The following is a 12,070-nucleotide window of genomic DNA, read 5'->3' on the forward strand; positions in this document are numbered from 1 at the left end:
TAGGCTACGCTTTAATTTTTTATACTGGTTGCATGTTTTGAGTTACAGAGGAGGTATAGGGCTAGAATTTTTGCTCTTGCTTTAACGTTCGCAGCGATACCTCACATGTGTGGTTTGATCACCGTTTTCATATGTAGGCGGGACTTACATATGCGTTCGCTTCTGCACGCAAGCACATGGGGACAGGGGCGCTTTAAAAAAATATATTTTTTTATTGTTCATTTTAGTTTATTTATTTTAGTTTGATATTTTTTTCCCCAAAAATATTTTTTTTGATCACTTTTATTCCTATTACAAGAAATGAAAACATCCCTTGTAATAGGAATATGGCATGACAGGTCCTCTTTACAGTGAGATATGGGGTCAATAAGACCCCACATCTCACCTTTAGGCTGGGAAGCCTGAAAGAAAAAAAAGAAAAAAAAGATTCTGGCTTTGATCGTACTGGCGAGTCGGTAGAAGCACCGGAGGGCGGAGGGGGATGTCTATGGCTGTGTATTGCAGGGTATCACTGAGTATATCTGAGTATTGCAGAGTATCTCCGAGTATGGCTGCGTATGGCAATTTATGGCAGAGTATTGGCAGGGTATTGCAGAGTATTGCAGAGTATTGGCAGGGTATTGCAGAGTATTGCAGAGTATTGGCAGGGTATTGCAGAGTATTGGCAGGGTATTGCAGAGTATTGCAGAGTATTGGCAGGTATTGCAGAGTATTGGCTGGTATTGCAGAGTATTGGCTGGTATTGCGGGTATTGCAGAGTATTGCAGAGTATTGGCAGGGTATTGCAGAGTATTGGCAGGGTATTGCAGAGTATTGGCAGGGTATTGCAGAGTATTGGCTGGTATTGCAGAGTATTGGCGGGTATTGCAGAGTATTGGCAGGGTATTGCAGAGTATTGGCTGGTATTGCAGAGTATTGGCTGGTATTGTGGGTATTGCAGAGTATTGGCGGGTATTGCAGAGTATTGCAGAGTATTGGCAGGGTATTGCAGAGTATTGGCTGGTATTGCAGAGTATTGGCGGGTATTGCAGAGTATTGGCAGGGTATTGGCAGAGTATTGGCAGGGTATTGCAGAGTATTTGTGGGTATTGCAGAGTATTGGCTGGTATTGCAGAGTATTGCAGGGTATTGCAGAGTATTGGCAGGGAATTGAGGGGTTAAATTTCGGTGAGCAGCAATGGGGGCACTGTAGATGCAGCCCACAGCGCTGCTGACACCGATCTCTTCTCCTTCCGCTGTACCGATCGGTACAGAGAAGAGAGGGAGGAACCGGTGTCATAACATGACATCGGTTTGTTTACAAGTGATCGCTCCATCATTTGACGTGATCCGTGATGTGCCGGGTCCTGTGGACCTGGCGGTCATGGATGCTCTCGAGTGTGCACCCCAGGGGGCGTGCGAGAGTGGAATTCTGAGAGGACGTCATATGACGGCCTCTCAGAGTTAAGAAACCACCCTGTAGCCGTCATTCGGGTATAGGGAGGTTGTTAAGTGGTTAACCGAGCACTTCCTGTGTATGACCGCCTAAAATGGCTACAGATTCTTCTGACCTGCTTTAGTAGATCTTCCAACCCTGGCTACCTATTTAGGAAACACTGCACAACCGAATTGAGGACATGTGCCATGCATGGCACATGTATCAAGTTTCTCTGTCTAAGGGCGGACAGTAGGTTTGTGCCATTATCACACACCACCATTCCTGGCTCCAGCAGGCATGGCATGAACCACCTCTGGGTCTGTCCCTGCAGAGCAGCAGGAATCTCAGCTCCGGTGTGGTTCCTGTCCCCTAGACACACTAGCTGAAGCACTGCATGGCACCTTTTAGCCTGGCTCATTGAATAGCCCTTTGAACATTAGGGGATGTGCTTGAGGTTCATAAGACAATTCAGCAGAGGAGGACATGAAGGAGGAGGAGGGGGTAGAGCTGACAAATCGCGCATTATCACCAGCTGTATGGAGTCATGGGAGCACAACAAGCTGCAGCACTGAGCCCTGTCCTGCATTCTTCCGAGTTGCAAGCAGAGTTATCCAGTGTGCTGTAAATTAAATATATCATCACTGCCAATGCTTAATGGACCGGGTGTCAGCAGTAACATGGACTTTGTGGCTAACTGCCTTGCCCAACAATGCCACAACATTGCCTTCCACATGATGGTAGAGTTGGAATGGTCTTACATGAAAAGAAATAGCGACTGGGAACCTGCCATTGTTGTACTGCACATTCTGCAAATTCACGGAAGGGGCAGAATCCACCAGATGGAAAGGCGGAAGTTGCAGAGCCAACAGCATATAGACTCTGAGCATGTGAGTGGCAGGGACTGTATTATTTTTTCCTCTTCAACAGACGGGGCAGAGAAATTTGCCAGCTATAGTCTACAGCTGGTGGTGTGCTCCTGGCAGATGTGCTGCAAGGACCTGGGACACCCTGTGCTATACCATCATCCCTGTCAGTGGAGGCTGATGAGAGGTCATGAGGTATAGCAGGGGCAGACTGAGGTGAGTAAGGAGGAGGAACAGATTTGTGCCCCTTTTGTGTGGCTTTTAGGTACTCTTGCCAATGGGCTGAGTGGTGAGAGGTTAAATGCCTTGTCAAGCATGTGGTACCCAAGTGATTGGTGTTTTTGCCACGCATGATGTGCTTAAGACAAAGTTTACACATAGCAACAGTGTGATTGGCTGCGAATGTACTAAAAGCCCAGGCAGCTGAGCTGTGGGAAGTGAGATAACAGCTCCACAATGAGATGGAATAGGGTGGCTTCTCTCTACGCTTCCATGATGGCTGCCTCATTGGGGTTGTTCCTCATCCTCACTTTCCTCTTCATCTCTGTCCGGCACCCAAGTTGAGTCAGTGACCTCATCATCACCATCACCTCCATCCTCATTACCACTGGAGGCAACTTTGCGCTGTGGCTGGGGGAACACGAATGCCAATTTGTGTACCAGTGTTCTTTGCCTGTGGACACATACGCTGCTGGCCCCCTTACAATGCGATGGGAACATCTGCCTCTACTTGCTGTCCTCCCAGACATGATGGGAGGAGTGGGGGGGGTGCTCATTAACAAAATGTAATAAAGATGTGTAAATGTGTCTACGTGGATGCACATTAATCAATGGAAAGTGGTGATTGGTGCACTTTAATTTGAGTATTCACCACACAGACACACTCCATGGATACACATGAATATACTTCAGTATACCGTGTCAAACGTCCAGTAATGCACAGAACTATATAGCTTTAAACTTGCAGTACCTTATAGTTCTGTGCGTTACTGCCGGCCGTACAAGTCATCTATATGGCTTCAAACTTGCAGTAAGTCAATGAAATATACAGTGTTAAACTTGCAGTAACGCAATTAAATATACGGTGTTAAACTTGCAGTAACGCACAGAACTATATGGAGTTAAACTTGCAGTAACACAATAAAATATACAGTGTTAAACTTGCCGTAACGCACACAGAACTATATGGCGTTAAACTTGCAGTAACGCTCAGAACTATTTGGCAATAAACTTGCAGTAACGCAATGAAATATATACGGCATTAAACTTGCAGTAACGCAATGAAATATACGGCATTTACCTTGCAGTAACTCACAGAACTATATGGCATTAAATTATGTGACTGAAAGAAAAGGTTAGGACTTTATATGAAACATGCAACTGTAAGGTGTTACTGGACAATGGGCGTCTGACCATTTAATTGTATATTGTAACTGTACATACTGGATCTCAGTGTCCAGCACACAAGACAATCTATGCACAGGACTAGTATTTATTTCATATATAATACATTTATAGGATAATAGCATATATTAAATGGTATTAACATTGTAAAGGCACATTAATCCATATATCACATAATAGGTATATAAGAAATCATGATTGTTACAGCATAATACAATAAAACACGGTAAAAATTATGAAATAATCCCATATAATGTAGCATCAGAATAGCTTAATGCGTTTCATGCAACTCTCCACTCATCAGGAGCAGATGCTGGTAAATATCTGAAATTGATAATGTTTAACTATTGGTTAGGGGTATTGAATAACAGGAGAGTGAGGGGGAAATAAAAAGAAAAAAAGGTACATAACGCATTATGGGAAAAAAAAAATATCCACCCAAACTTACAGATCATCTATGGGTCTGGTTGAAAGCGATGAGGGGCTTGCAGTAACGAAATGAAATATACAGCGTTAAACTTGAAGTAATGCAATGACATATACGGAATTAAATTTGCAGTAATGCACAGAACTATATGGCGTTAAACCTGCAGTAACACAATGAAATATACAGCATTAAACTTGCAGTAACGCAATTAAATATCCAGCATTAAAGTTGCAGTAATGCACAGAACTATATGATGTTAAACTTGCAGTAATGCAATGGAATATACAGTGTTAAACTTGCAGTAACGCAATGACATATACAGTGATAAACTGGTAGTAACGAACAGAACTATATGGCGTTAAACTTGCAGTAACGCAATGAATTATACAGAGTTAAACTTGCAGTAATGCACAGAGCTATATGGCGTTAAACTTTCAGTAACATAATGAAATATACAGAGTTAAACTTGCAGTAACTCAATGAAATATATGGCATTAAACTTGCAGTAACGCACAGAACTATACTGTGTTAAACTTGCAGTAATGCAATGGAATATACAGTGTTAAACTTGCAGTAACGCAATGACATATACAGCGATAAACTTGCAGTAACGCACAGAACTATATGGCGTTAAACTTGCAGTAACGCAATGAATTATACAGAGTTAAACTTGCAGTAATGCACAGAGCTATATGGCGTTAAACTTGCAGTAACGTAATGAAATATACAGCGTTAAACTTGCAGTAACTCAATGAAATATATGGCATTAAACTTGCAGTAACGCACAGAACTATACTGTGTTAAACTTGCAGTAACGCAATAAAATATACAGCGCTACACTTGCCGTAAAGCACAGCGCTATATGACGTTAAACTTGCAGTAGCGCAATGAAATTTACAGCATTAAACTTGCATTAACGCACAGAACTATATGGTGTTAAACTTGCAGTAACGCAATGAAATATACAGCGTTAAACTTGCAGTAATGCAATGAAATATACAGCGTTAAACTTATTGTAAAGCACAGAACTATACAGCATTAAACTTGCAGTAACGCACAGAACTATATGACCTTAAACTTGCAATAATGCAATGAAATATACGGTGTTAAGCTTGCAATAAAGCAATGAAATATACAGCGTTAAACTTGCAGTAATGCAATAAAAAATACTGTGTTAAACGGTTACTACACTCATATTGACTGAAAAATCCCTACATTCACACTAATGTAAAGATGAATGGTCGCACTGCACTCACAATGACTGAACTATCCCTACATTCACACTAATGTAAAGATGAATGGTCGCATTACACTCACACTGAACTATCCCTTTATGTACACTAAGTTGATATTATACACTGACAATAGCATCAGAATAGCACACTAATGCCCCATACACACTATCAGATTTTCTGCTGATTTTTTCCTTCAGGTTTACCAAAACCATGTAGTGCAAGGGCCAGCCTGATTGCATACAAATTGAAACTCCTAAGGTTTGACCTCATATTATATGGTTTGGGTAAATATGAAGGTGTGTATGGGGCTTAACTGTCTAATAGCACTGAACAGAGCCCTGTTCTATCTCTCTCCATGCCACTATCATACTACAAATGGCTGCTATGGAAAGAATACTTTTATAGTGTGGGGCAGGATTAAGAGCAATGAGCCATGATTGGATAGAGTCATCATGACGGCATCCAATCATGGCTCTGACGGAGCTCTGTGCACTGATTAGGCAAATCTTTCATTGCTTCAGCCAATCAGGGCTTTCTATGCGCTGTACAGTGGTGCAGTGCATTGTGGTTGTTTGGCGGGCCGAACAAACGGTCAATCGGCCCTGTAATCGGTTGTTCAGGGAATGTTCGGACCAAACCATTCACCCATCCCTAACCGCAGGTCACCATCTCCCTGTCAGGGGCCCCTGGTATAGCTTTGTGTACCACTCAGGCTCATATGGGGTATTTGTGTGGATTCTACTGCCACTGCTTCAGGGAGTGCTGGCAAGGGACCGAGCCCATCTCGACTTTTTATTTTTTTTATTGTTTACATTTTTTTACAGGATTGCATGGATATGCAGCATTAAGGATTACCTTTTTCTTCTCCTTGTTAGGGGCCCCAGTGCGTTAACTTTGCCCAGGGGCCCATGATGCGATTAAAATGGCCACTGACCAGAGGTGAAGTTTGAAATCGCTTCATTCAATCATCACCTCAATGGCAGATTAGAAGGGACGTTGCCTCAATGAAAAAAAACAGCCCAGTGGAGCGAGCCTTTAATAAGCCAGGCATGACTGTACAATGAGGGTATTTCAAGTCTCACCTCTGCGGTGGATTTGGAGGTGCGCCACCAGGAAGGAATACGAACACACAGAAGTAGGCCTCATTAAAGATCCACTTCTTGGACCACTTCTTTTTCCCTGGTGGCGTTCCCCTCCTAACTCGTATGGAAGTGAGACTTGAAATTACTTCACTCAAACTTCACCTACACAGTGATTGCATGGATCTTCACACTACATGTGCAGCAATACATGCAGCATTAAAGCCGCATGTCAGTCCCCATTCACTCACCCATACTGGACACTGACCAACCAATCAGCTATATTGCCCCCCCAGATAGAGAACTTCTCTCTGGGGCTGGGTGCTGAACTGGGTTTATTAGGGTGAAAGAATGTCTAGCTTTGCCACTGCGCTTAATGTCCACCAATTCTTGCATTCTGCTCTCCCATCTCATAAAATTTCAAATACTAACAACATGCAAGACAATCCACAACTCTGCCCCGAACTACATCACCAAACTCATCTCAAAATATCACTCAAACCATCCACTCTGCTACTCCGAGGAGAACCCTTGCTCTCTAGCTCCCTCATCCCCTTCTCCCAAGCTCATCTCCAGGACTTCTCAAAGCCTCTCCCATCCCCGAAAACGTATTGCTTCAGGAAAGCTTATCCCACCTCTACCGAACACCTGAACTTTTATTTTATCCATCAGCTTCACATAGGTATTGCCTATTTGTATCACTTGCTCTTAGATTTTAGGCTCTCAGGAGCAGGTATCTCCTAACCTTCTTGCTTTGATCTGTATTGTAGCTGTACTGTCTCCCTTTATTCTGTAAAGAGCCGCGCAAACTGTTTGTGTTATATAAATCATGAATAATAACAATAATAATTTTAGAATCTTGTGCGATGTGGTAGCCTTTGTCTTTTTTATTGATTTTGGAAGATCTGCATCTCCTTTACAGTACAGTTTGAATGCTCCACTCTCTGCACCAGAGAGCCCGGTATTATTGCCAACCCTTGTTTTATCAATATTCTATAAACTGCTGTTAGCATGAGCGTCGATCCTGTTGCTGTGTGCTTGCAATGTTTTCCAATATTGCAGAAGAGATGACGGTTGCTCTTGCTGTGTTACACTCTGTATACAAAGATATGTATATTTGCCAGCTAACATTTAATAGGACCATATGTTCAAAGAAATTACAAAATCAACAGTGAAGTTGAGACAAGTTATTTATATTATTTGTGATCTTCTGCTTGTCACACCAGTGTCTTCCTTTTAAAGCATTACTAGATTCATGGATTATGTAAGCTAGTAGAATGTGGATGCTTAGAACCTCTGCTGTCTGGGTCCCCAGGAGGGACATCGTACTTTAGTTCCTGTACATCTGCCTGGACTTAGAACCTATACATAGGAGACATTTCATCCATGGGGCTCATGAAAGCATTTAAAGCCCTGGTGCCCAACCTACAGTCCAGGGGCATACACAGCCCTCTGTCACTTTTTTGTTTTGGCCCTCAGAGCCTTTGCAGACACAAATCTGTCTTTCCCTATTGCCCTGGTATAGCAATGATTTCTAGCAGTCTAATGTGATTTTTCTTCAGTCTCGGATTGCCCCCAGTCTTCAAAAACTCCTATAGCGTGTTCACAGTCTCTGAAAGTCTCCTGTAGCATGTCCGCAGTCTCCGACCATCTCTTGTACCGTGTCCGCAGTCTCTCACCATCTCTTATATCATGTCCACAGTCTCAACCCATCTCTTGTTTTATACCTACAGTCTCTGACCATCTCCTGTATTATGTCCACAGTCTCTGATCATCTCTTGTATCTTGTTTGCAGCCTCTGACCATCTCCTATACCATGTCTGCAGTCTCTCACCATCTCTTGTATTATAGCCACAGTCTCTGACCATCTCTTGTGTTATGTCCACAGTCTTTAATTATTTCTTGTAATATGCCCAAAGTCTCTAACATCTCTTGTATTATGTCCACAGTCTCTGACCATCTCTTGTATTATGTCCACAGTCTCTGACCATCTCTTGTATTATGTCCACAGTCTCTGACCACCTCTTGTATTATGCCCACAGTCTCTAACAATGTATTGTATTATATCAACAGTCCTTGACTATATTCTTTTATGTGTCTGCTGTTTCTAAAACTGAATATTCACAGAATTTAATGGTGATCTCCGGAGGGGGGTGCACTTGAGGCCCCCCATTTTACATAGGTTGTCCACTATTGATTAGAGTAAGTCTCTAGATTACCATGATTTAGTGAAAGTTTAAAACTTGCCTTTCCCACCAGTGGGGCACAGCTGACATACATTTTTTTCTGCCTGTAAAAACTCCACTTATAATATGCCTGTAAACCAATATGTGTACAGGGGGGTTATTTATGAATGGCAAATCCACTTTGCACTACAAGTGCACTTGAATTGCACTGAAAGTACGCTTGGAAGTGCAGTCGCGGTAGATCTGAGGGGAAGATCTGAAATGAGGGGAAGCTCTGCTGATTTTATCATCCAGTCATGTGCAAGCTAAAATGATGTTTTTTATTTTCCTTGCATGTCACCCTCAGATCTACAGCAACTGCACTTCCAAGTGCACTTGCAGTGCAAAGTGCATTTTCCTTTCACAAATAACCCCCATAGGCTAATATAGAGACAATATTGCAAGCAGAAAGAAAATGCAAAACACCTTGAAATGACCCTGGGCTCTCATCTTCATTTTTGGTCTAGCGCTTCTTTCTGTAGTTATCTGCAGTTTTTACTGTTGTATTTGCCTATCTGTCTTAAGCCTTCCATAGATGATTCGAATCTCAGCTGGTTCAGCAAAGATCGGCCGAGTTTTAATCCATGTATGGGCAGGCTGGTTTTACTGACACTGATCAATAGAATTTTTGCATATATGCTATAGCCACCAGCAATGATCGGTATGTTCTGCCAACAGGGAAGGCCCCCCATCGGCAGGACAGAATAGAGCTGACAGTTTTGATGGGGGTGTCAAGAGATTTTCTTTCCTGCAACCCTTGGTTGCAGAAAACAAAAAGATCACATCATCGATGGATTGCCTTAGTGACAACGACCCTCCCCTATTTCCCATATGGGTGTCGGCAGGACACCAACCTTTTTTTAAATTCTTTTATTTAAGCGAGTCTACAATTGCTTGTCTGTACTGTACAACCTCTTTTTTTATATCCTGAAGTATGCTTGAAATGGGTGCAAAGAGGGGGTGAACCATGAAACACATTAATCTTTTAGAAGATAAAGAAACGGGCAGCTGTAGGGATTTAACAACCAAAGCCTCCATCCACATAAATAAAGCCAGGATGGAAGTTGTAGCCAATCCTTTAGCAGGCTGTTTCCCCAGGTCAATTTCCACGCACCATTTTCATGTTTCATGTTTAATCAGGAGGGACCCTTTACATGTATATAATGATTTTCATTAGATATTTTATTCATCATTAGAAATGTGATTATCTGATATTTATAACACGCCGGCAATTCACGTAAAAGTTGAACAGTTTTTATATACTTAGCTGAAATAAAAGGTCTAGCTGAGCTGGAAATTGACATTATTACATCCTTTCATCCTACGATTTTGTGAAACTACCTTGGAATCGTTAAACTGTATAATCACAAGCAGATTTATCTGGCTGTAATAGGTTTTAATTTTGCTAAATTATCTATATGTTTTCAGATCTCAATTCTTTTGCTCTGTCTCTCCCTCTCTCTTCTTCCCGCATTAATACTCACCATCGTTGATTCATGTTTGTCCCCCTTAGCAGCACTTAAAAAGTCCTGATTCAACCTGCCTTCACCATCATATTAAAGAGTTGTCACACCAAAGAGTTCTGCTATTATCCTGACATTTATAGTGTGGGAACGCAAGAGAAGGAGGAAAGTGAGTGCCCTGTTTTTGCTTTGCGCACATTTTTGACATTTTTAACACAATTGTACAAAATTTGACAGATCATGGGATACTTTAGTACCCTGGTGCCCAACCTGCGGCCCTTTGCTATATGGTAGGTAGCCCTCAGACCTCAGCAGTCTGTAGTGGGAACATTGATTAGGGTAATAGCATTGATCCATACTAGCCTCATGTAATCAGTGTTAAAGTGATTGTAAAAATATATATTTTTTTTAAATTAAAAATATCATACTTACCTCCACTGTGCAGCTAATTTTGCACAAAGTGGCCCCGAACCTGGTCTTCTGGGGTCCCCGGGCAGCTCTCGCTGCTTTTCCCCACATCTGAGAAGCGCTTCCCCGAGGGGGTTACCTTGCGGGCGCACTCCTGAGTACAGCATTCAGCGTCCATAGAGGCCGGATGTAAGACTCGCCCCACCCCCCTGCCGCTCGCGTCATTGGATTTGATTGACAGCAGCAGGAGCCAATGGCTGCGCTGCTACCAATCTATCCAATCAACAGCCGAGAACCCCGGGCAGAGAGACAGTGCGTCCCAGTGGGTCAAGTTCGAGGGGTCAGGTAAGAAAAACGAGGGGGCTGGGGGGCCAGTCACTGCCAGGTGCCATAGGATGCATTAAGATGAAAAAACACAAACCTCTACAACCCCTTTAATTTTGTCGTCAGATTTCGATTTCGTTTTAGTCTTTTGACTAAAATGCCATTTTAGTTTTAGTCGCATATTAGTCATGCGCAATTGTTTTAGTTTTAGTCATATTTAGAAACCCTCCAGTATTTTTTAGTCAACTAAAATATATTGGGTTTAGTTAAATTGTAAGCTTTTTTCTAGAATGTCCAAACTCATTTTATACTCTTGGAGTAAAAACAATATAATATGATCTTAATTATTTATGGTATTAAGGTTTGAACAAACTATACACTCCGAGCCGGTTGAGGAGGCCTGTAATGTTCACATAAATCAACAGACTTTGGCTGCAGTGTACCTTTATCAGTAATCTTCCACCTCCTCTCACAAGTATATGCATCTCTTAACAACGCTGGTCATTTCTGTGCTTCTCTTAAATTTCTGTAGAATTCTGATGTCATTTCTCACCTTGCAGAGATAACAACTGATAATGAGTTTGATTTCACGCTGGCGGTTTCTGCCAAAGGTACCATGTGGTTAATTTTGCTTATTTTATAAACTTCAATGCCGGCTACAAATTTAGTAGCAGTCTTGGGTCTGTTTTTTGTACTAATTTCAAATGAGCCAAACGGCGAGGTCGACTTTCCAGCTGAACTAACATCCTCGGCCGTATGAATTATGGTGAGCGGCTCCGGCATCTTGCAATGGTCAGGTTGGTCTTTTAAAACGCAGGAAGCAACATCTGGTGAGCGAGCCTTGAAATCTGACTTCCTGTGCTACGGCAAATGAAAATCACTTATTAGGAATAAACATTTCTTTCTTTATTCATAATAGCTATAAAATCCAAATGTTCCACTAAAATAGGAGCTTTGCTACAACCGGGGCGATTATAACGTCACACTTTGAGATTTCATGTTCTCCTATATAAACACCATTATGTGGTCAGCTCAGCCAAGGCTCAGGTTTCATTTGTAGGTAGATGATGGGGTGGGGTTAATCATGCCATTTTTATTTTTTTTTTTGCATTACTTGTATTCATACAAAAAAAAAATGCCCATCGGTATTAAGGAGTCCTTTAACCACTTGCTTACTGGGCACTTAAACCCCCCTCCTATCCAGACCAATTTTCAGCTTTCAGCG

The sequence above is a fragment of the Lithobates pipiens genome, unplaced genomic scaffold, assembly GCF_037356315.1.
Source record: "Lithobates pipiens isolate NorthernLeopardFrog02 unplaced genomic scaffold, aLitPip1_a1.2 Scaffold_19, whole genome shotgun sequence".
Classification (NCBI taxonomy): Eukaryota; Metazoa; Chordata; class Amphibia; order Anura; family Ranidae; genus Lithobates; species Lithobates pipiens.